The 26,894-nt window shown below is 37.1% G+C and overlaps 1 pseudogene; it reads right to left on the bottom strand.

The window, feature by feature from the left end:
- Positions 1 to 26,894, bottom strand: LOC139848445 (exocyst complex component SEC6-like; annotated as a pseudogene).

Below are 26,894 nucleotides of genomic sequence, written 5' to 3'. Positions count from 1 at the left end.
TTAAATTGGAAAAACAAAACCCACCCTTAGGGGAGTTCGGGTAATGAGGGAATTCTTAAATATTTCATCACATTCTTATATGACCTGGTTCCAAAACCATAATAAAATGTTCGTCAATTAAGACAGTAATAATTGGATTGTTTGCAAGCAAAATCTAAACAACATAACATGTATGAGGTCTAGGGATTTCAATTTTAAAGTTGATTATCTGATTCTCATGACATAATTATCAGCTTTTAACGTTTATATAACTATTCTGCATCTAATTAACCATCTGATTAGTTGGAAGTCATCATAGAATTAAAAAAAACATTTATAAAGAGTCAAAACCTCAGTGTAAACCATACCTCTTTCGCGTGTTTTCGTGGAATTCCTTTTCGCAGGCCAACAATTCTCTCGACTACACATCAGGCTGCAATTCATACAACAACGGCTTAAGTTAGCAGCCTTATACCCCTAGATACATTAGGAGAAATAAACATTATTAAACGACACTTATAATTACTAGGCAATTAGGTTGATGTTCAAGGATTTGTGTGTAAACAAGATTCATCTTATCTGGGCTCTCAGCTGATGCAAGCTCCCTCAAGTCAAATAGTATTCTCAATCTATTTTCAACTTTCTCTGGATTAACAATGCAAAAGTTTTAAATCAAGAAGCAACAAAAGCAGCTTGTACGATTAGAGATCGTACAGTTTATCAGCTCCCTTATTCATATTTTTTTTTATTAGGGTAATTAGTAACTTACATTAACACTTATGTATTGTCTGAAGAAATCTGTAACATCCTCATCATCCAGTCTCATCCGCTCAATAGTTTCCTCCTTAATGTAACTTCTCTACAACGCATCACACAATTCGTTCATTTGAAATCGAGTTGTTTGTTTTTCAATACGCATATCTTATTATATCTTATGTCTGCATGCCCACATTTTTCTAAAGACGAGATAAAATAATGTCTTATTCTGTCTGCAAACTCGCAGACTTAGAAATATGCTTCTAAGTGTTGCAGACACGATTAAATTATTTTGCAGACATAAAAACAAACAGTCTTCACTATTCAGTCATACAGACCTTTAGGCCACATATCTTTACAGACGTGGTCCGCAGATCTTCAGACAAAAACATCTTAAAAACATACAACACCTAAGTAGGCTACAAAGTACTTCCAGTTGTGCGTCTTATCAGAAAACACGAAAAAAGATTGTTTGTATGAAACCTGAGACAGATGATCAACATAAATAATGACTGTTTGTTGCAGGAAAGACTCAACAAATAGCCTAAATGATCTTTCTTCAATATACCTGACAAAATGTAAAATCATGACAAACTAGTCTTCAGTTAAAGAGACTAAACTATTATTTATGTCAAAACTTCAAAAACTTGCATCTTCACATCATTGAAGTAATCAGTGAATGTTCCAACTAGGTATTCAGTAACCTGCCCTTCACTCCGTTCTGCATATATGATTCAACAAGCAAATAATAATAATAATCCAAGGAAATATAAATGTCGTCCCCAATTAGCATTTTTCTTGTAGTGACAGCTACATAAATGAAATAAAATAAGTACTAACAAATCATCATCTTATATTTATCTTTATGATAAAGCTTTACCAGTGGTTCCTGCACTCCTGGATCATCAAAAATGACGTTGACAGTTTGATGTACAGCTTCCTATATACATTAAAAAAAACAAAACAAAACATAATACTGAATTACTAATAACATACTTTTGCAACCTCTAAAGAGCCTTTGAAGGCGTCGTCAAAATTGACGTATTGTAAAAGGTCAACGTTGTGGTTCAATTGATTAGAGAACATAATAATTTGGTTTATGATATCTATCATGTCAGTATAGGTTTAAATAGAATAATAACCTGGTCAGCATAATTTTCTGGAAGAGCTTCGATATTGCTAAAAGCTAACTCCGTAGCAATATCATAGCATTTCAAATTGTTGTTTATCTGTTATCGAGAAAAACGTAAGAGTAGATATATAGACGTCTTAAACTTTTGATAAGTTTAATCGGCTTAAATAAATAAAGTAGTTGAGAAAATTACAAACCATGGCACATATAAGTCCTAAACCAATTTTGGAAGAAGGTGTAGGAAAAATATATACGAAACATAATAATACATAATAAGAACGGAAAAAGATACAACGATCTAACCGATTTGACGATCTATCCGATTTGAAAGGTTGAACCGGGCTTGTGTTTGACACAATTCCCTTAAACAGATTCGACGTCTGTTCCCAGGGTACACCGGCTCGAAGCAGCGTACTGCCGGACTTGACCACTTGCCTGAGAGGAAACCGGAATGGGGAGACCTCGTTGCGGCTGAGAAGGAAAACTAAGAGTGTTTTTGCTCTCTTGTTTTTGGTGTGTCTTTTTACAAAGCCTAAAGGCTTTATTTATAGTGGAAGCCAAGGTCTTAAGTTTGTTCCCATCACCGATGTGGGACAACTTCCACTTCTTTTCATTCCTTTTAATTTTGCACCAAACTAACAACTTTGAGACTCGATATCTCATTCACCATTGATCCGTTTTAGACACACTTTGGTTCGTTTTAAAGCCCTCGTTAGAGACTACAAAACCCACTAACTAGTCATTAATATATATCACTCTATCATATATTAAATGGTGTCCAAATATTGGTGAATACACAATTTTCAACACTATTTTTCCAACAATCCCCCACATGAATGGAGATCGATCTCAGAAACAAAAATATTCCGATTAAGTTTCAGCGGTTGAATCTTGCATACAATAAGTAGGTGTTACCCTTTGAACTTCCGCTTGTGAATACGCACTTAGTCTACTGGCTCGGAGTAGACGACGATGTCTTTGAACTCATTCTGCCGTTTGTGTAGGCGACAATACGTATCACACAAGACTCTCCCTGACAATGTCACGTCCTCATAGTTATGTTCGTTATGGTCATGAACATTAGCCTGGTTCTGCGAGAGCTTATCAAGTATTGTGCCCCAACAATACCCTTCGAAGCGACCCCACTTCTCTCTCACATAGGTGATTCACCACTGAATGGCTACTGACTAATCACACATGGTTATTTCAGTTGAATCATTAAAAGCCATAGGCTTATCCTCTTACTTGTCACTTTTAGGAATGGACTAGGAAGTCTACTCTTAATTAGTAAACTCCCTTTAAAAGTGTAGGGGTTGCTAGTTTAGTAATTAACTCCCCCACAGTGACCGTCGCCAGTTCATACAAGTAGGTTGTCCTATTCAACTCAGATCTTGGGATCTCCAGTCAACTGAGTTAGGTTTTCCTTCATATAAACTTAGCCTTTCATGGACTTCAGTCCCATTCCCACGCACGACTCATACACTAACTCTCTGCTTAAGCCTTTTTTTCAGCGGATCCGCAACATTATCCTTTGACTTCACATAGTCAATAGTGATAATTCCTTTAGAGATTAGTTGTCGTACTTTATTATGTCTACGTCTCATATGTTTATTCATACCATTACACATTGTAATATGAGCTCTACCAATTACCGATTGGCTATCACAATGTATACATATAGCCGACATCGGCTTAGGCCATCTGGTATATCTTTAACGGATTGACGTAGACATTCTACCTCTTCACCAGCTTTATCTAAAGCGATGAATTCTGATTCCATCGTGGATCTAGCAATAACCGCTTGTTTAAACGATTTCTACGATATAGTCGCACCTCCAAGTGTGAATAAATACCCACTTGTCGCTCTGGAATCATTCGTATCAGATATATAGTTTGCATCACAGTGTCCCTTGATCACTGCGGGATATCTGTTACTGACTTAACTCTAATGAGATGTACTTTGATTATCTTGTATCTACTTAGCTTGCTTACAGCATATGCTAATTCGGATCTAGTACAAACTCATTAGATACATTAGAACGCATTATCATGTATCATGTTCTTGCTATCAAAATGCAAGACACCCCCACATTATCAAGCTATTGTGTTCATTTTACACAACTAACAAGGATTACCGCTTATCATTCAAAAATTCCCCCACATGTCTTGCAACTTGATATCATAATCATATATATCTAATATGATTCTAATCAATGAAACATTCAAATGCCTACACATAAGATTTACATCTTTTGTGATCCATATTTTAGCACATTTGAGCAATTCTTAGTCATTTTCTAGGTTTGACCTAGAGACGTAGAATTTTGAAACTTAAGAAAAGTTTTGCACTCAAAATTATATTTGAATCTGTATACTGATTAGATAATTCAAAACGTTAAGATAATAGAATAATAAAGATTGACATCTTTATATTTATAATTATCTTCAATATCATAATTCACATAACATGTGAATAATTAACATCATCAATGATGTTCACAAATCTGGTTTCAAAATATACCAAATCCTTTTATTATTGAATGAAAGTGATTTTGTCTATAAATATGTTCAACCCAATGAAATATTAATTGTTAATTGATCTTTGCAGATGCTCGTCATTAACAAATCCAAGTCTAGTACTCCATAGACTTTATGTCAAAAGCATTAGAATAAAAGACGCATCATACATATTCTACATTGCTTTTCTCACAAGAAATGTCATACCATATCTCTTGTATCATGACAAAATCATAATTCAGTTTATTATCACAAATAAATATTTAATGGCATCTCTCCATTGAGATCCTTCCAAAAAAGTTCTTTTATCTAATTGTTCCTTTTGAACTAGCTCATTAGGTGTCTCATCTTGAACACCTTCATTGTCTATCGTAAACGAACTTCTACGTTCATTTGTAATGTATGGAAATACAATTTCAAAGAATGAAACGTTTATCGATTCCATTTTCAGACCCGTGTCTATATCCGATATATTGGATTCATACAAAAGGAAGCGATAAGCACTATTGTGTTCAACATATCTAATAAATATGCAATCAACAGTCTTGGCTCCAATCTTTTGTGCCTTAGGTAATTGAAAAACTACCTTTACTAGGCACCCCCACATTTTTAGGTATTCATAGAATGATTTCTTTTCCACCATAACTCGTATGGGGTTTCATTCCGATTCCTCTGGGTATCTTATTTATAAGATAATTTGTCAATAGAATGACATCCTCCCACATTTACTGGCTTACACAAGAACTTACCAACATGGCATTCACCATATCTTTCAAGGTTCTATTCTTTCGTTCAATAGTCTCATTCAAGTGGGGTGAGTAAGATGCAGTGAATTCATTTCTAATGCCATTTTGTGAACAAAATTCAGCAAAATGTGACTCATATTTACATCTTTTGTGACTCATATTCAAGCAAACTTATCAGAAGTTCCGTACTCAAATTATATTTGCATCTGAATGATATTGATTAAGTAATTCAAAATGTCAAAGATAATAAAATAATAAAGATTGACATCTTTATATCTATAATTATCTTCAATATCATAATTCACATAACATGTGAAAGATTTACATCATCAATGATGTTCACAAATCTGGTTTCAGAATATACCAAATCCTTCTATTACTGAATGAAAGCGATTTTGTCTATAAATATATTCAACCCAATGTTGTTAATTGATCTCTGCAGATGATCATCATTAAGAAGTCAAAGTCTAGTACTCCATAGACTTTATGTTCAAAGCTTTAGAATAATAAATGCATCATTCATATTCTCCATAACTTTTCTCACAAGAAATGTCATACCATATTCCTTGTATCATGACAAAATCGACTTCATATACTTAAACACTGTAACATCCCGCATTTTTCCGTTAAATTATTTTAACGCCCGTCTTTTTCTTTTTAAATAATACCCTTCGTATCTAAATTCGTATCCTTTGTTATGTAACATTTTAAATATTTTCGTTATCGGATTTTAATATCTCCCGTACTCCCGTGTAACTTAAAATAATTCGTTCGGTTATTTTCCGCACCCGATTCAAAGTTGAGGGACCAAACTTGCCAAAGTATCAAACTTTTGACTAGGTCAAAGAGTCAACCTCCTTCATCCCTTTCATTCATCCTCCCTTTTCCATTTTTAATACTTTCAAACTCTCTCATTTCTCAAACATAAAATCATCATCCAAATCTCACCAAGGAAGTAAACATCAAAACAAACTACATATTCTTGATCCTCTCATCATCCTCTTCGATTTGATGCTAACTACTTCGATTTTGGGTAACATTTCTAAAACACTAGATTTCTTTAAATTCATGTTCTTGACTTATAAAGTTGTTAATTAGTGTCTATGGCTCATTGTGATGTCGTGTATGTAATTTGTATGCCCGATTCGTTGTTTTTGGTGTAACTAGTTCAATATGAAAATTTCTTGCTAAATCCTTGATTTTGGATGATCAAATGTTGTTAGATTGTTAAAGTGCATGTTTTAAAAGTGTTAATAGTATCTTTAGCTTCGTTTTGATGTATAGGTTGATTAAGGAAACATCAAACTCATGACTATTGATTTTTGTGAATTTTCGTTAGAGTTTGATAGACTTTAAATGAACTTTTGATGATTTGAATGCCATGAAATGTTGTTAGTAAGTATTTAGTTGTATTACATGTTTCATTACCTTCAAAACGGCATATCATATGTATAAATTGGATTCCCGAAACTTAAATTGCAATTGATGAACTTGAAACCTTGATTTGGAACGTTTAACGAACTTTCGACGAGGTTTTTGTTGTCTTAAATGATGATTTTGATTTATGATATGTGGTTAGTTGTATTCCTTGTCGAAATAGCTTTCCGATGATATAAAATACATGTTCTAATTGTTTGCGGATCATAAATTGTGATTGTTTGAAGTTTGGGTCGTGCACTTGAAAAATTCAGCAAACAGGGCCTGGAAGGCAATTGGGACGCCGTCCTGATATTTGGGACGCCGTCCCACTCTTCATATTGGGACGCCGTCTTGATATTTGGGACGCCGTCCCACTCTTCATATCAGGACACCGTCCTGATTTTTGGGACACCGTCCTGATACACTAAAATGGGCTGTTTGCTTTGATCTTTTGACGTAAAATGTTTACTATGCTACGGACCTCCGATTAACATGAAACTTGGCTAACATGCTCATATATGATTATATAACTTAGAAAAATTGTCGGATACCCAACCCGACCCCGTTGACTTTTCCGTTGACTTTGACCCGACCAAGTTTGACTTTTTTTCAAACTTAACCAAATACTTATGCAACCTTTCTAACATGATTATTTACTTGTATCTTGCATGAAACTTGACTAGTTGATTCACATGTTAATATAATCGAGTCGTAACGAGCCATAGGACTAATTGAACATCTTTGACCGTTTGTGTTTACCGTTATTGATATAACCTATATGTTTAGGTCAAGACTAGCCTTTGTCTTTGCACGCGTTTACTTGTTGAAGTACTTTTATAACTCTCGCACTCAAGGTGAGATCATAGTCCCACTTTTACTCTTTTTGAACTTATATTTGGGATGAGAAAACATAAACGATTCTTTTGAACTAAGTGAACACAAGAACGGGAAAACAAACATTCTACATACGAGTTTAGAACAAAAATCCTCAATTCGATTATCATTAGTTACACTTGACGGGTGTAAGCGAGAACTTATGTTATATGGCCATATGGGTTGACAACCCTCATCTCTGACGGTTCGCTACCGTCTACGGATGAAATATATTTTCGAGAATCAGTGTTTGTTCTAGCACTATGGATGGGGTATACAATGGATGAAATGTTAAGCTTTGATAATTGGGTGCTCGTGAATATTAACTTTTAGAATGTATTACTATTATTTCAACTTTGCAAACCTTGTGGTTCGACTTACTTACTTTTACTCACTTACTTACTTAAACCTATGATTTCACCAACGTTTTTTTGTTGACAGATTTCTATGTTTTTCTCAGGTCTTACACGATATGTGAAACATGCTTCCGCTCATTATTTGATACTTGCATTGGATGTCGAGTATACGTGCATTTCATGGAGCGTCTTTTGACTTTACTTTAAACCGTGTCGCCTAGATTTCATTCGTATTATAACGTTGTAACTTAACTATTGGTTGAACAATTCTTGTAAACTTTGAAACAATCTTTATTTTGAAATGAAGGCGACATATTTTGGTCAAAAGTTATCTAAAAGACTTATAATCTGTAGCGACCCCGACAAATCGTCAAGTGACGGCGTCGGCTACGTGGGTCCCATTACCTGATTATAAGTCTTTTAGATAACTTTTGACCAAAATATGTCGCCTTCATTTCAAAATAAAGATTGTTTCAAAGTTTACAAGAATTGTTCAACCAATAGTTAAGTTACAACGTTATAATACGAATGAAATCTAGGCGACACGGTTTAAAGTAAAGTCAAAAGATGCTCCATGAAATGCACGTATACTCGACATCCAATGCAAGTATCAAATAATGAGCGGAAGCATATATCACCTAAGTTCAAGGACCTGAGAAAAACATAGAGAATCTGTCAACGAAAACGTTGGTGAAATCATAGGTTTAAATAAGTAAATGAGTAAAAGCAAGCTGAACCACAAGAGTTGCAATATTGATAAAGTCATAGTACATTCTAAAAGTTAATATTCACGAGCACCCAATTATCAAAGCTTAACATTCCGTCCGTTGAATACCCCATAAATTAGTGCTAGAACAACACTGTTTCCCGAAAATATATTTCATCCGTAGACGGTAGCGAACCGTCAAAGATGAGGGTTGTCAACCCATATGGCCATATAACATAAGTTCTCGCTTACACCATCTGATGTAACTAATGATAATCGGATTGAGGATTTTCGTTCTAAACTCGTATGTAGAATGTTTGTTTTCCCGTTCTTGTGTTCACTTAGTTCAAAAGAATCGTTTATGTTTTCTCATCCCAAAAGTAAGTTTAAAAGAGTAAAAGTGGGACTATGATCTCACCTTGTATGCACGAACCAAAAAGTACTTCGACAAGTAACGTGTGCAAAGAACAATGCTAGTCTTGACCTAAACAAATAGGTTGTATCAATAACGATAGTCACGAAGGGTAAAGATGTTCAATTAGTCCTATGGCTCGTTACGACTCGATTATATTAGCATGTGAATCAACTAGTCAAGTTTCATGCAAGATACAAGTAAATAATCACGTTAGAAAGGTTGTATAAGTATTTGGTTAAGTTTGATTAAAAGTCAACTTGGTCGGGTCAAAGTCAACGGAAAAGTCAACGGGGTCGGGTTGGGTATCCGACAATTTTTCTAAGTTATATAATCATATATGAGCATGTTGGCCAAGTTTCATGTTAATCGGAGGTCCGTAGCATAGCAAACATTTTTATGTCAAATGACCAACGCAACAGCCAGTTTTAGTACAATGGGACGGCGTCCCAAATGGCTAGACGGCGTCTCGATTAAAAGAGTGGGACGGCGTCCCCAATTCCTAGACGGCGTCTAGGTTAGAAAAGTGGGACGTCGTCCTGGGTATCTGGACGGCGTCCTGAGGTGTTTCCAGGCTCTGGTTGCTGAAACTCCTAAGTGCACGAATCAAAACTCAACCCAACACAATTTACAAACCGCAAACATTCAAGGCATGCATTTTATATCACCGGAAAGGTATTTTGACAAGGAACGCAACTATGCACTTTTTATCATTCAAACTTTCATTTACAACAACCAAAAACCGCAATCAATGCTCCTCATTCAATGCATACAAGTCATAAACGCCATTTAATGATTCGATAGCCAAATTACATGAACAATATGCCGTTTCGAAGGTAATTAAGCATACAACACAACCTAACACTTACAATTAACATTTCATGTCATTTAATGCATCAAAAATCCATTCCTAGTTCATGAAACCCTAACCAAAAATCACCAAATTTCATAATCAAGTTTAAGAGGTTTCTTAGATCAATCTTTACATCCAAATGAAGCTAATGATACTAGTAACACTTTTAAAACATGCACATTAACAATCTAATACATTTGATCATCCAAAATCAAGGATTTAGCAAGTAATTTTCATAATGATCTAGTTACACCAAAAACAACAAATCGAGCATACAAATTACATACACGACATCACAATGAGCCATAGACACTAATTAACATACTTTTAAGTCAAGAACACAAATTTAAATAAAACTAGTGTTTTAGAAATGTTACCCAAATAAGATGAAGTTGGTACCAAAATGAAGAGGATGAAGAGAGGATCACGAATATGTAATTTATTTTGTTGTAAGCCTCCTGGATCGAATTTAGATGATGATTGAATGAATTTGGAAATTGGGTGTGTTCTTGCTAGAGAGAAAGAGAGAGAGAGAGAGATGGTTGAATGGTGGTGGTTGGGGTGGACTAGGTGACTTAGTCAACTAGTTTGCCCCGTGTCAATTTTAGTCCCTCGAGTTTGTAGTCGGGTGCGGAAAATACCTAAACGGAATATTTCAAAACGCGTATTAACGGGAGATGTTATAAACATATAATGGAGTTTAAATTAGTATAACGGAAAAGAAAATGGAAAAAGGCGGGATGTTACATTACCAACTCCTTAAAAGAAATTTCGTCCCGAAATTTAAGTAGGCGTAGTAGTCGTTGTTTCTTCCTCGAGATCTTGCGTTTCCGAATTCACGAATAGATGAGGATACTTCCTTTGCATTTGATCTTGTCTTTCCCAAGTAAACTCGGGTCCCCTTTTGGCGTTCCAACGGACTTTAACAATCGGGATTCGGCTTTGTTTCAATGTCTTGACGGAGGTGTCCACTATTTCAACTGGTTCCTCCACGAAATGAAGTTTGTCATCAATGGTAAGCTCCTCGAGAGGAATGACGATATCGGGTTCGGCAAGACACTTTTTCAAGTTGGATACATGGAAAGTAGGATGAACGGAGCTCAATTGAGGCGGAAGATCTAAACGATAAGCAACGGTTCCAATACGCTCCAAGATTTCGAAAGGACCAATATACCGCGGATTTAGCTTCCCGCGTTTCCCAAAACGGATTACACCCTTCCAAGGTGCGACTTTTAACATTACTCGGTCACCGACTTGAAATTCAAGATCGTTGCGTCGTTTGTCGGTATAGCTCTTTTGACGACTTCGGGCCGTCCTAAGACTATCTCGGATTTGAATGATTTTCTCGGTGGTTTCGTGAATAAGTTCGGGTCCGGTGATTTGCACGTCGCCTACCTCGGCCCAACAAAGAGGTGAACGACATTTGCGGCCATATAGCGCTTCAAAAGGTGCGGCTTTAATACTCGCGTGATAACTATTGTTATAAGAGAACTCGGCGAGAGGTAAGTGCTTGTCCCAAGCTTTTCCGAAATCAACCACGCAAGCTCGTAACATGTCTTCTAAGGTTTGAATTGTACGTTCGCTTTGTCCATCGGTTTGAGGATGATATGCGGTGCTCATGTCTAAACGCGTTCCCAACGCTTCTTGCAATGTACGCCAAAATCTAGAAACGAAACGGCCATCTCGGTCGGAGATAATCGATAATGGTACACCGTGTCGGGCTACGATCTCCTTAATGTAAAGTTGTGCAAGTTTCTCCATTTTGTCCGTTTCTTTCATGGCAAGGAAGTGTGCGGATTTGGTGAGACGGTCAACAATAACCCAAATGGTATCATAACCGCCCGTCGTTTTTGGTAGCTTGGTGATAAAATCCATCGTTATCCTTTCCCACTTCCATTGCGGGATCTCGGGTTGTTGAAGTAGTCCGGACGGTCTTTGGTGTTCGGCTTTGACTTTGGAACATGTCAAACACTTGGAAACATAAGTAGCTACGTCCCTTTTGATGTTCGGCCACCAATATAGTTGTTTAAGGTCGTGGTACATCTTATTGGCACCGGGGTGAATCGAGTATCGTGACTTATGGGCTTCATCTAAAATAAGGCTTCGTAGATCCCCATAACTAGGCACCCAAATTCTTCCGGCGAGATATCGGAGTCCGGTTTCTTTAACTTCGAATCGAGAGGTGAGGACGTTCAAGTGTTCGAGAGAGATGTTTTCATCCTTGAGAGCCTCATCTTGGGCTACCCGAATTTGGCTATTAAGGTTGGTGTGAATGGTGATGTTTAAAGCTCGGACACGGAGAGGCACCGCTCTTTCTTTTCGACTTAAGGCATCGGCTACTACGTTTGCCTTCCCGGGATGGTAACGAAGCTCGCAATTATAATCGTTCAAGGTCTCAATCCACCTTCGTTGTCTCATGTTTAGTTGCTTTTGATCGAAAATGTGTTGGAGACTTTTGTGGTCGGTAAAGATAGTACTCTTGGTTCCATAAAGATAGTGTCTCCACATTTTAAGTGCAAAGACGACGGCTCCGAGTTCGAGATCATGCGTCGTGTAGTTTCGTTCATGAATTTTGAGTTGTCGAGAAGCATAAGCAATGACTTTCGTTCGTTGCATCAATACACACCCAAAACCATGTTTCGAGGCATCGCAATATACAACAAAGTCATCATTGCCTTCGGGAAGTGACAAGATAGGAGCGGTGGTTAGCTTCGTTTTCAAGATTTGAAACGCGGATTCTTGCTAGGTCGCCCAAATGAATTTCTTTCCTTTGTGAGTTAATGCGGTTAGAGGACGTGCAACCAAAGAGAAATTTTCGATGAATCTACGATAGTACCCGGCGAGACCCAAGAATTGACGAATGTGAGTAGGAGTAGTAGGAGTCTCCCATTTACTAATGGCTTCGATCTTCGTGGGATCGACTTTAATGCCTTGATCACTTACAACATGACCAAGAAATTGAACTTCCTTTAACCAAAATTCACACTTGGAGAACTTGGCATATAGTTGCTCTTTTCTCAAGAGCTCGAGCACGAGTCGGAGATGTTCTTTGTGTTCCTCTTCGTTTTTAGAATAGATCAAAATATCATCGATGAACACGATAACGAATTTGTCGAGATACGGTTTGCACACGCGGTTCATAAGGTCCATGAACACCGCCGGTGCGTTAGTGAGACCAAATGGCATGACAAGGAATTCATAACTACCATAACGAGTTCGGAAAGCGGTTTTGGAGACATCTTCCCCCTTAACCCTCAATTGATGATAACCCGAGCGGAGATCGATTTTCGAATATACACAAGACCCTTGTAGTTGATCAAAGAGGTCATCGATGCGAGGAAGAGGATATCGGTTCTTAACCGTCAATTTATTTAGTTCACGATAATCAATGCACATTCGTAGGGATCCGTCTTTCTTCTTGACGAACAAAATCGGAGCGCCCCATGGTGAATGGCTAGGTTGAATGAAACCACGGTCAAGTAACTCTTGGATTTGACTTTGTAATTCTTGCAATTCAGATGGAGCGAGTCTATATGGTGCACGCGCTATGGGTGCGGCTCCTGGAATAAGATCGATTTGAAATTCAACCGGTCGATGAGGTGGAAGACCCGGTAATTCGTCGGGAAATACATCGGAAAAGTCACTAACAATTGGCACATCTTCGATGCGCTTTTCGTCGGCCTCGACTTTCTTAACGTGAGCAAGAATCACGAAACAACCCTTGCGAAGTAGCTTTCGAACTTTAAGGCACGAAACGAGATTGAGTCCGGTGCAATTTTTGTCGCCATAGACAATCAATGGTTCACCATTCTCGATAGGAATTCGGATTGCGTGAAGATCGCAAAGAATGTGAGATTTATTTTTGACCATCCAATTCATACCGATTATTACATCAAAACTCCCTAATTCCATGGGTATTAAGTCAATTTCAAAGTCCTTACCCAAAATGTTTATCGTACACCCCCGGTAATATGTGTCGGCACTTAATAGTTTCCCGTTAGCCACTTCAATGGTATAAGTAGTATCTAAAGGGTGTGGTGGAGTGCAAAGGGTAGGAGCCAAAGTCTTGGACACAAAACATTTATCGGCACCCGAATCGAATAAGCAAGTAACATAAGAGTTGTTGAGAAGAAACGTACCCGTGACTAGTTCATTGTCATCTCGGGCTTCCTCGGTGTTGATGTTAAAGGCTCGACCTCGGTTGTTGGGGTTGGCTTTCTTTTTCGGGCATTCGTTCTTATAATGGCCCGTTTGGCCACATTCGTAACAAGTGACCGTTTTTGGAGGATTGGGCCCCTTTCGAGCAACGGGGGCGGTGCTTGTGCAATTGTTGGCCCTATGACCAACTCCTTGGCAACGGTGACAAATTAGCTTGTTACATTCGCCGTAATGATGTTTGTGGCACTTGTTGCACAAAGGTAAGTTTCCGACATAACCCTTCTTGCCGTCGTTGTTGAAGGGCTTTTTGGTGAAGGTGTTGTTGTTGTAGTTAATTGATGGAGTGGCTTCCCATTTCCTTTTGTTGCCACCCGACTTGTCTTCGGCCTTAGGAGCCGGTACTACGATTTCGTCAACCGTTTCAATTAATTGGCGAGCCATGTTCATAGCGGCTTGATGAGTAGTGGGTTTGGATGACATCACCCCTTGTTTGATGCTTTTTGGAAGACCGAGCATGTAGAGCTCAATCCTTTGAGATTCGGGGTTAACAAGATTAGGACACATCAAGGATAGTTCGGCGAAGCGTTGATTATAAGCTTTAAGATCGTTTCCGACCGCTTTCAAAGCTCTTAGTTCTTCCTCAAGCTTTCGGGTTTCTTCGCGCGGAAAATATTCAACAATCATCTTTTCCTTTAGATCGGCCCAAGAGAGGGCATGAGCTTCATCGGTACCCACCGATTGAACATAGGTGTTCCACCATGTTAGAGCAATTCCGGAGAAAGTGTGGGTGGAGTATTTGACCTTGTCTTGATCCCGACAACCGCTTATGCTAAAGACGGCCTCGGTTTGTTCAAACCAACGAGTAAGCACAACCGGTCCCCCGGTTCCATCATAAGTGTGAGGTTTGCACCCCATGAAAGCTTTGTAGGAGCACCCTTCGCTAGAGTTACCGGCTCCTTGGTTATTGTTGTTGTGGTTGGTGTTATTGTTGTTGTTAGACGAGTGACCGGCCATGGCCGCATCTACGGCGGTAGCTATCATCCGTTCGAGAGCTTGTTCGGGAGTTTCATTGCGGCGTACACGACGAGGAGCCATTGTTCCTTCAAAACAAAAGAATACCGTTGGTTAGTATTCTAAATAATACTAACCGTGATATGGAATAAAGGTAGAGAGAAAATTATCCTTGACCCGCCTTAAATTCTTTATGTCATAATGTCGGTATGTTCATATGAGTCACCGTAATATAATTTCCGGGAATTATATTACCCTAATTCATATGTGCATTCGACATTACATCATATAGTCAAGGTGGCGTGTCAATTAAATTATATAACGCAAAACTTAGATAGAATAAGAGTAGATATGAGTAGAAGAGTTAGAGTATAAATGCACAAATAGTCAAGTAATTCCTACTTCAGTCTATATGCCGGTTGTAGTCTAGATTCACCTATGTACCCTATGACTCGGGGTGGACACAAATGAACTCTAAATCCCTACAACCAAAGCTCTGATACCACTTGTAGCGACCCCGACAAATCGTCAAGTGACGGCGTCGGCTACGTGGGTCCCATTACCTGATTATAAGTCTTTTAGATAACTTTTGACCAAAATATGTCGCCTTCATTTCAAAATAAAGATTGTTTCAAAGTTTACAAGAATTGTTCAACCAATAGTTAAGTTACAACGTTATAATACGAATGAAATCTAGGCGACACGGTTTAAAGTAAAGTCAAAAGATGCTCCATGAAATGCACGTATACTCGACATCCAATGCAAGTATCAAATAATAAGCGGAAGCATATATCACCTAAGTTCAAGGACCTGAGAAAAACATAGAGAATCTGTCAACGAAAACGTTGGTGAAATCATAGGTTTAAATAAGTAAATGAGTAAAAGCAAGCTGAACCACAAGAGTTGCAATATTGATAAAGTCATAGTACATTCTAAAAGTTAATATTCACGAGCACCCAATTATCAAAGCTTAACATTCCGTCCGTTGAATACCCCATAAATTAGTGCTAGAACAACACTGTTTCCCGAAAATATATTTCATCCGTAGACGGTAGCGAACCGTCAAAGATGAGGGTTGTCAACCCATATGGCCATATAACATAAGTTCTCGCTTACACCATCTGATGTAACTAATGATAATCGGATTGAGGATTTTCGTTCTAAACTCGTATGTAGAATGTTTGTTTTCCCGTTCTTGTGTTCACTTAGTTCAAAAGAATCGTTTATGTTTTCTCATCCCAAAAGTAAGTTTAAAAGAGTAAAAGTGGGACTATGATCTCACCTTGTATGCACGAACCAAAAAGTACTTCGACAAGTAACGTGTACAAAGAACAATGCTAGTCTTGACCTAAACAAATAGGTTGTATCAATAACGATAGTCACGAAGGGTAAAGATGTTCAATTAGTCCTATGGCTCGTTACGACTCGATTATATTAGCATGTGAATCAACTAGTCAAGTTTCATGCAAGATACAAGTAAATAATCACGTTAGAAAGGTTGTATAAGTATTTGGTTAAGTTTGATTAAAAGTCAACTTGGTCGGGTCAAAGTCAACGGAAAAGTCAACGGGGTCGGGTTGGGTATCCGACAATTTTTCTAAGTTATATAATCATATATGAGCATGTTGGCCAAGTTTCATGTTAATCGGAGGTCCGTAGCATAGCAAATATTTTTATGTCAAATGACCAACGCAACAGCCAGTTTTAGTACAATGGGACGGCGTCCCAAATGGCTAGACGGCGTCTCGATTAAAAGAGTGGGACGGCGTCCCCAATTCCTAGACGGCGTCTAGGTTAGAAAAGTGGGACGTCGTCCTGGGTATCTGGACGGCGTCCTGAGGTGTTTCCAGGCTCTGGTTGCTGAAACTCCTAAGTGCACGAATCAAAACTCAACCCAACACAATTTACAAACCGCAAACATTCAAGGCATGCATTTTATATCACCGGAAAGGTATTTTGACAAGGAACGCAACTGTGCACTTTTTATCATTCAAACTTTCATTTACAACAACCAAAAACCGCAATCAATGCTCCTCATTCGATGTATACAAGTCATAAACGCCATTTAATGATTCGATAGCCAAATTACATGAACAATATGCCGTTTCGAAGGTAATTAAGCATACAACACAACCTAACACTTACAATTAACATTTCATGTCATTTAATGCATCAAAAATCCATTCCTAGTTCATGAAACCCTAACCAAAAATCACCAAATTTCATAATCAAGTTTAAGAGGTTTCTTAGATCAATCTTTACATCCAAATGAAGCTAATGATACTAGTAACACTTTTAGAACATGCACATTAACAATCTAATAACATTTGATCATCCAAAATCAAGGATTTAGCAAGTAATTTTCATAATGATCTAGTTACACCAAAAACAACAAATCGAGCATACAAATTACATACACGACATCACAATGAGCCATAGACACTAATTAACATACTTTTAAGTCAAGAACACAAATTTAAAGAAAACTAGTGTTTTAGAAATGTTACCCAAATAAGATGAAGTTGGTACCAAAATGAAGAGGATGAAGAGAGGATCACGAATATGTAATTTATTTTGTTGTAAGCCTCCTGGATCGAATTTAGATGATGATTGAATGAATTTGGAAATTGGGTGTGTTCTTGCTAGAGAGAAAGAGAGAGAGAGAGAGATGGTTGAATGGTGGTGGTTGGGGTGGACTAGGTGACTTAGTCAACTAGTTTGCCCCGTGTCAATTTTAGTCCCTCGAGTTTGTAGTCGGGTGCGGAAAATACCTAAACGGAATATTTCAAAACGCGTATTAACGGGAGATGTTATAAACATATAACGGAGTTTAAATTAGTATAACGGAAAAGAAAACGGAAAAAGGCGGGATGTTACATAATCAGGTAATGGGACCCACGTAGCCGACGCCGTCACTTGACGATTTGTCGGGGTCGCTACAAACACCGCCTTAAATATACCATTTAAGAGGGTTTAAATATCTTTTCATACATTCAATATTAGTTCCTCTATTAGCATAATGTGTATGCCATTTATCGAGGAAGTTCCTTTAATTTTCTATAAATAGAATTTTCCTTAGAAATTCCTCGCGTCGATATCAAATAATTCAATTTATTATCACAAAATAAATATTTGATGGCATCTCTCCATTGAGATCCTTCCGAAGAAGTTCCTTTATCTACTAGTTCCTCTTGAACTAGCTCATTAGGTGCCTCATCTTGAATACCTTCATTGTCTATTATAGACGAACTTCCACGTTTGTTTGTAATGTATGGAAATACAATTTCAAAGAATGAAACGTTTCTTGATTTAATTTTCCGACCGTTATCTATATCCGGAATATTGGATTCATACACGTCAACAGTCTTTGATCCTATCTTTTGTGCCTTAGGTAATGGAAAATTTTACCTTTGCTAGGCACTTCTCACACTTTGAGGTACTCATAGGATGGTTTTCGTTTCTACCATAACTCGTATGGGGTTTCATCCCTTTTCTTTTTGGGCTATCTTATTTAAAGATAGTTTGCCGATAGGATGGCATCCCCCCACATTGACTGGCTTACACCAGAACTCACCAACACAACATTCACCATTTCTTTCAAGGTTCTATTCTTTTGTTCAATAGTCTCATTCGATTGAGGTGAGTAAGGTGCAGTGAATTCATATATAATGTCATTTTGTGAACCAAATTCAGCAAAATGTGCAAGATATTCACCACCTTTATCACTACAAACAACCTTGATTTTCCGTTCAAGTTGATTCTCAACTTCGTTTTTATAAGCAATAAATGAATCTATTGCTTCATCTTTACTTTTCAACAAGTAAATATAACAATATTTCGTCTATCATCGATAACGAAATAAAGTATTTGTTTCCATTCATCGTTAGAATGGATCTCAAATCACACACATGAGTGTGGATCATACCAAGGGTTTCGGTTATTCGTTCAGCCGATAAGAAAGACGAACTCGTTAATTTAGAGTTCATTTTTGCAAAAATAATCTCATTGCCTTTGATATCATCAATGGCAGACTCATGATAACACACACATGATGGATAACCCTGGTTTAAGTTCACCATTCCTTGATATTAGAACAAACCAAGTTAACTTCAGAGATCATCTGAAATTTGAACTGAACTAAACTGTTTCAACAAAACAAGTTATTTCAGTTGCTAAGTTGTTAACAAAACAACAAGTACTACATGAACTGAAATAATTTGAGTTTTCAACCCAAAATTAAAGTTCCAGTTTATCGTAAACAAATTGAGTTAAACCAAGCAGGTTTCAACTTAACTAAGTTAAACCAATCAGGTTTCAACCAAATAGGTAAACCAAACAGGTTTCAACCTAAACAGGGAAACCAAACAGGTTTTTAACCCCACAGTTAAACCAAGCAGGTTTAAATGTAAACGTTATATATTTAAATTAATGTTCGAAAACAGTCCAAAAACTGTTCGAATACTCGTTATATAACGAATCGACCATGTCTTTCAAGACATAGTTGCAGCACAAAGAATCTGAATGATTCCAAACCTGAACCCGCGCTCACAATTTGAGCATCACTTCCCTCTTCAGCAACTTAGGAAGCGATTCAGTCAAAAACCTCACAAGGTTTAGTCAAGAACCTCGCAAGGTTCAGTCAAGAACCTCGCAAGGTTCAGCGTAGTTAGATAAAAGAACATCTCTTTCTACTAGCGCTTAAAGTTCACACAAGTGAACTTTTCAGGTCTTTCAGCCTGAGTACGAACCGCATTATGTTCCCCTTCAGCAACTTGGGGAGCGGTTTCACACAAGAACCTCGCAAGGTTCAACATGGTCATACAAAAGAGCATCTTTTGCTGCCATCGTTTTAAGGTCACACCAGTGAACTTTTCAAATTCCACAATATGAGAACAAACCGCATTATGGTGCAACAATCTGAAAACCTTTTCGTAACCGTGTTTTATGAAAACAATGCAACAATCGAGCTGGTTAATAATGTTAATGATAATTCTATGACAAGATCAGAATTATATAAACCTATTATGCAACACAAATATGCTCATTTAGACACATATTTTAAAGCAAACAAAATTATTATAATAAATAATTTCATATCAATGGGGATATACTGTAAGGACATAGCAGTAGCAACAAACCACTTGGAATATATCGAAATACATAGGAACAGTAAATATGTTCCATGTTCTATAAATTTACTCATATGCATAATTTCCAAGATTTAATATACAGCCATATATATCCACTTATAAAACTTAATATGAAGGTAACCCATTAACACATTGCAACTAATTAGTTATTGGGTCACATTAATATCATCAGAATCAATTAAAGATATAATCATAAGCGCACACTATAAGGGATATAGTTCATACATATTAATTTAATAATCGTAAGCACGATGTAATCGTTCTCTTTGCATAGCAGTAGCATTCAATATAATGGGTCCTGGATTTCCCATACAAAAATACACTAAAGATAGATCCTTTACAAAGTTTAAGCTTACCTTACGTTTGACACATGTATTATATGCCAACATTCTATTATGCAACCAAGCTTATACCAATACCAAAACATATAATAACAAATTGAATAAAAGGTTATACGTAAATATATATCGAATCTATATGCGGTTAACACATTAATTCTCCCTAATTTACTTTCCTTTTGTTTATGTATATCGTCTTTTGCAATTATTCCAGTAACCATAGCCATCATCATATCACTTAGAAATCATGCACACAAATCGATTTAAATAATAGCATACCACAACATTTAACCTTGTTCTCATAAACATGTCATTGTGTCAGATACACTTATATATTTTAAATAAATTATAAATTATATCATTATTTACAGAAATAATATTACAAGAGTAACAGAATAATGGAAAGATCACAATAGAGGTATATATTATACACTCTGTAATATATTAAAATAATCTAAAGATTCTCTTTCAATTTTATCCATATAATCATAATAATGGACATATTAATATATTATAATATATTAATCATAAAGGATCTATGGTAAAGGTCGGTAACAACACTATACATACAATATCCATATAAGCAATTGAATATATTAAAATATTATAATTATATCAGTTCTAAATATATTAAAAAACCAAAAGTCTGACCACAGGCAATATAGATATTTTAAGATTAACTAGTTCATACGCATTAACATGTATCAAATCGGCAGAACCAAATCACGCGTGTTATAATAGTTTATAATCAACAATTTCATAAACTTATGATTCAATCAATCGAGATCTGTTTTACGGTGTAATACATGATACGGATCCAGTTTCGCAAAAATCTGTTTAAGTTTGTAGGAAAAATATATACGAAACTGAAACACTTATATATATTATCACAAACGTAATAATGATATTGCTAATAAATAATCAAACTAAGAGAAAGTTGAAACGATCTAACCGATATTAGGTTGAACCGGGCTTGTGTTTGACACAATTCCGTTAAACAGATTCGACGTCTGTTCCCAGGGTACACCGGTCCGAAGCAGCGTACTGCCGGACTTGACCACTTGCCTGAAAGAAAACCGGAACGGGGAGACCTTGTTGCGGCTGAGAGGAAACGCTAATCATATAAGAATGCTTATATGATTTTTTGGTGTGTTTGTGAAAACTCTAAAGGCTCCTATTTATAGCGTAAACTATAACATTAGGTTTACTCCCACACCGATGTGGGATAACTCATAACCCTTTACTTTTGCACCGAACAATCAACTTTGAGATTCGATATCTCATTCACCTTTAATCCGTTTTGAACACTCCTTACCTCGTTTTAAAGCCCTTGTCAAGGACTACAAAACTCACTAAATAATTACTATTATATGTCACTCGATCATATAGTTATTGGTGTCCAAAGTTTGGTGAAAACACACGTTTTTCATCAAAGTTTTCCAACAATCCCCCACATGAATGGAGATCGATCTCAGAAACAACAATATTCCGATTAAGTTTCAGCGGTTGAATCTTGCATACGATAAGTAGGTGTTACCCTTTGAACTTTCGCTTGTGAAAACGTACTTAGTCTACTGGCACTGAGTAGACGGCGATGTCTTTGAACTCGTCTGCCGTTTGTGTAGGCGACAATACGCTTCACACAAGACTCTTCCTAACAATGTCAAGTCCTCATAGTTATGTTCATTTTGGTCATGAACATTAGCCTGGTTCTGCGAGAGCTTATCAAGTATTGCGCCCCAACAATACCCTTCGAAGCGACCCCACTTCTCTCTCGCATAGGTGATTCACCACCGAATGGCTACTGATTAACCACGCATGGTTATTTCAGTTGAATCATTAAAAGCCATAGGCTTATCCTCTTACATGTCACTTTTAGGAATGGACTAGGAAGTCTACTTATAATTAGTAAACTCCCTTTAAAAGGTGTAAGGGTTTCTAGTTTAGTAATTAACTCCCCCACAGTGACCGTCGCCAGTTCATACAAGTGGGTTGTCCTATTGAACTCAGATCTTGGGATCTCCAGTCAACTGAGTTAGGTTTTCCTTCATATAAACTTAGCCTTTCATGGGCTTCAGTCCCATTCCCATGCACGACTCATGTACTAACTCTCTGCTTAAGCCTTTTGTGAGCGGATCCGCAACATTATCCTTTGACTTCACATAGTCAATAATGATAGTTTCTGTAGAGATTAGTTGTCGTACTTTATTATGTCTACGTCTCATATGTTTATTCTTACCATTACACATTTTAATATGAGTTCTACCAATCATCGACTGGCTATTACAATGTATACATATGGCTGACACCGGCTTAGGCCATCTTGGTATATTCTTGACGTAGCCATTCTCCCTCTTCACCGACTTTATCTAAAGCGATGAATTTTGATTCCATCGTGGATCTAGCAATAATCGTTTGTTTAAAAGATTTCCACGATATAGCATCACCTTTAAGTGTGAATACATATCCATTTGTTGATGTGGAATCATTTATATCATATATCCAGTTCGCATCAAATTGACAGTTGATCACTGCAGGATATCTATTATAATGCTACCCGTAATCCCGAGTATCGAAGTAACCTAATCATACAACTCTAATGAGATGTACTTAGATTATTCGTGTATCTATTTAGCATGCTTACAGCATATGTTAAGTCGGACCGAGTACATTAAAACGCGTTATCATGAATCATGTTCTTGACATCAAAATACAAGACACCCCCACATTCTCAAGCCATTGTGTTCATTTTACACAACTAACTAGGACGTTTGTTCCCAGGGTACACCAGCTCGAAGCAGCGTACTGCCGGACTTGACCACTTGCCTGAAAGGAAACCGAAATGGGGAGACCTCGTTGCGGCTGAGAAGGAAAACTAAGAGTGTTTTTGCTCTCTTGTTTTTTGTGTGTCTTTCTACAAAGCCTAAAGGCTTTATTTATAGTGGAAGCCAAGGCCTTAAGTTTGTTCCCATCACCGATGTGGGACAACTTCCACTTCTTTTCATTCCTTTTAATTTTGCACCAAACTAACAACTTTGAGACTCGATATCTCATTCACCATTGATCCGTTTTGGACACACTTTGGTTCGTTTTAAAGCCCTCGTTAGAGACTACAAAATCCACTAACTAGTCATTAATATATATCACTCTATCATATATTAAATGGTGTCCAAATATTGGTGAATACACAATTTTCAACACTATTTTTCCAACCGAAGGTTCTTCTAATATCATTTTTTTCGACTGCTTGAAAATCAATCATCACCTAAAACAAGTTTTCAAACAAGTTGCATTTACCTTTATCCTACAACAAGACAATTATCAACACTACTTTTAATAACCTTTCAAATAACTAATTTTATGATGATATATGATTCTCGTTATTCATTATCACATAACCACATTTTGACACACATTTAGACACACGTTAAAACATTCTCTAACAACTTTAAGACCAACGAAAGAGAAGTAAATTTGCTAGAGCATTCTAAAAACAACATATCGCTATTCTATTTCTCTCTCTTTTTTTTTTTTAAAAAAAAAAAAAAAAAAAAAAAAGAAAATTGTAAGCAATTCTAAGTAAAGGTATATATTTTTTTTTGAAAGGCAAGTAAAATTTAAAAAAAAAATAAAGAACCAATACACGAAATACAAACTAGCAAGGAACTAGTCAAAGCACGAAACCACACTCAAACCTCAAATATTAGAACGGACACACAACATAAGCTCGAAAACTAAACAAGGCACATAAACACGAGGACATTAGAGAAAACACGACACGACACTAAGAAGCCTATGAATCCGAGTCCGATGACGTTCCCGAGTCCGATGACGCGCAAGAAGAGCAGCATGAGCAACAACCAATATCAACCCCCATGTTATTCATCACATTCTCGATAAAATATCTTTCGTGCCATCGAAAATTATCTCGACGTCGGTTACGCTTCATATTACTCCTACCCCACACATGTTGAATAAAATGACTTTTGATCAAAGGAGGAGCTTTTTTCCTTTTATCACGAAAACGAGCTACCGCAGAATATACTGGATCGAGAGGGGCGTCCTGTAAGTCTTCACAAACATTTTCAATTGGGCTAGGTTCACCCATGTCACGATAGTCTGAGCTCGGTTCTAGCCCATTTGGGGCATGATTGTCCAAAAAATGATACACAGGAAGTTTCTGACCCAATATGAGGAATAGGCCCATTTTGGTTTTGAATATCACTCGACAAGGGAATTGGAAAAAAACGCGTGCCCTTACTTTCCTCGACAACTACACTTTCTGCGTTGGACCCAGCAACAGAAGACCTCGAAGATTGAATTTCATCGAGTAAAGAGTCGCCCTTTAATTTGAAATCCGTTGAAGAAATTGAAGTTGTAGATTTGACGGACGGTGACTGATAATCCACCGGTGTGAACTCTCCATCTTCTACCTCATCATCATCGACCTCATCGACTTTTACAGAAGGATTATCAGGTTAGAAATCTTTCTTATCATCTTCACAATTTACATCCGTATCTGCTGTTACAATATACTCACTTGATGAATCTGAACCCAAACATGACGATTCGATATTACCCGAATTAGAGCCTATGGCCGGCTTCGATTGAATCCCACCGTTGACATCTTCGACATAGGATTTATTTACTTCGACCAGAGACCATGAGAGTCGGTCTTTGTTGAAGCTAAAAACAAGGTTATGGTTTCTCACCGATTCCGGAAGATCAATTTCGATCCATTTACCCCCGACTCTTATCTCAATATGATTTGATTTGATGAGCTGAGACTCTTTGGGGTGATGGTTAGACCCAACAAGAGATTCGGCGAATGTTTTACCTTCCCAGCTAATTGGATTTGACGGGTTTGAAGTGGCTCGACTCCAAGTAGCATGAGGGAATTCTTCATAATCATTGACATTCAATTTGGAAACTCGATCATTATTATCGGCATTATTTTTAACACTCAGGTTAGCAACACGATCTTTATTCCTTACACGATTAGTTACATCTCTTTCTAAAGCTTTATAAGCACGAATCCATCTCCCGTTGACTTGTATGTTGTTTAGAGCTTTCGAGAAGGAATTGATGTCAGGAATGTCATCGAATCGGACATACCCGAAGCGTTGGCCACTCGACAACCTCTTCCGAGCAAAGTACACGTCTTTGAGAGTCCCATAGTTCTCGAATACTTTCCGACAATCATCACGAGACTAAGAGTCCGAAAAATTGAAAATTAAAAACGAAGTAACACGACTATTACTCGACTTTGAGAACGAAGAGCCATTTGGCTTCGACATAAGGATCACATCATCTTCGGCCAGAGGACTGACCGGAGGAGGTGGTGGAATGGGTGGTCGAAAAGGTGAGTGAAACGGATAAGGTGGTGGTTTGATCGGAATAGGTGGTGGTGGTAAGTAAAGGTATTATGGACAAAGTGATTCTGTATAGCATAATTTCGATGCTATTTTATCGAACAATTTGCACTTGATTTTTCAATATTTCAAATAAGTCAATTCAATAAGTATATAGCTTCCCTCCTTTGTTGATTTTGGTAGTTGGAATTTATCAGCCTCAAGGATATTTAAATACCATTTCTATGAAAAAGAAATACGGAAAACAATCAGAAGTATCAAAAACAAACATATACATATACATACATTTCTGTTATATAAAATTTTAACAAATTTTGAACATAACAACGTGTCTAGCTTACCCTCGTTGTTTCTTGCATTCTCTCAACATGTTGTTTCTTGCATTCTCTCAACATATGAATCTATTAGTGGATCCATTGCACCACTCTCTAAACAAACTTGAGCTAAAGCCTCATCAACTCCAAGTGCAATCAGGTTATCTTGGTACGGCAATCAGGTTATCTTGGTACGGTTGTAGAGATGGCGGCACACACATGGGAGCCTGACTCGGACTCGCTTTGTAAAACCGTTTACCTGAGTTCTAATACCATGACAGAATTGATAAATCGTATAGTATAACAACATGCACAACACATAAGTCCAAGAGTCCATCCTTTTCTAAAATCAATTGGTGATAGAGGGACTTCACCTTTGACTTATATGCATACATTTGTTTTTGTCCATGACCGATGTGGGATAACTTCCCAATATTCGATCACCCAACTAGTTACTTGATTTCATTTCAAAACTAAAAAGTCAATCACATAAAACAATGTCCCAAGATTTATAATTGACACACGATTTAATAATGCACAATACCTTAAAGATTTCAATAATTGTGATATTGTTGGCAAATTCTAAGCCACTGAATAAACCTCTCCGTATACAGATTCACCATGAGCTGAAATATTTCATACCTGTAATATAGATAGCTTTAGAAAACAGCTATTACTGCTTAACCAGTAGTATATCATAGTACATCATATGTTAACTGAAAAACTGAAAATTAAATGAACATAAGAAAGAATATCTAATAACAAACCGTGGAGGAAAACAAGGAGCCACAAAATCAGATTT

Source organism: Rutidosis leptorrhynchoides, chromosome 5 (assembly GCF_046630445.1).
Source record: "Rutidosis leptorrhynchoides isolate AG116_Rl617_1_P2 chromosome 5, CSIRO_AGI_Rlap_v1, whole genome shotgun sequence".
Taxonomy (NCBI): domain Eukaryota; kingdom Viridiplantae; phylum Streptophyta; class Magnoliopsida; order Asterales; family Asteraceae; genus Rutidosis; species Rutidosis leptorrhynchoides.
Note: the sequence above shows the minus strand (reverse complement) of the source record. Positions and strands in the feature narration are given on the sequence as shown.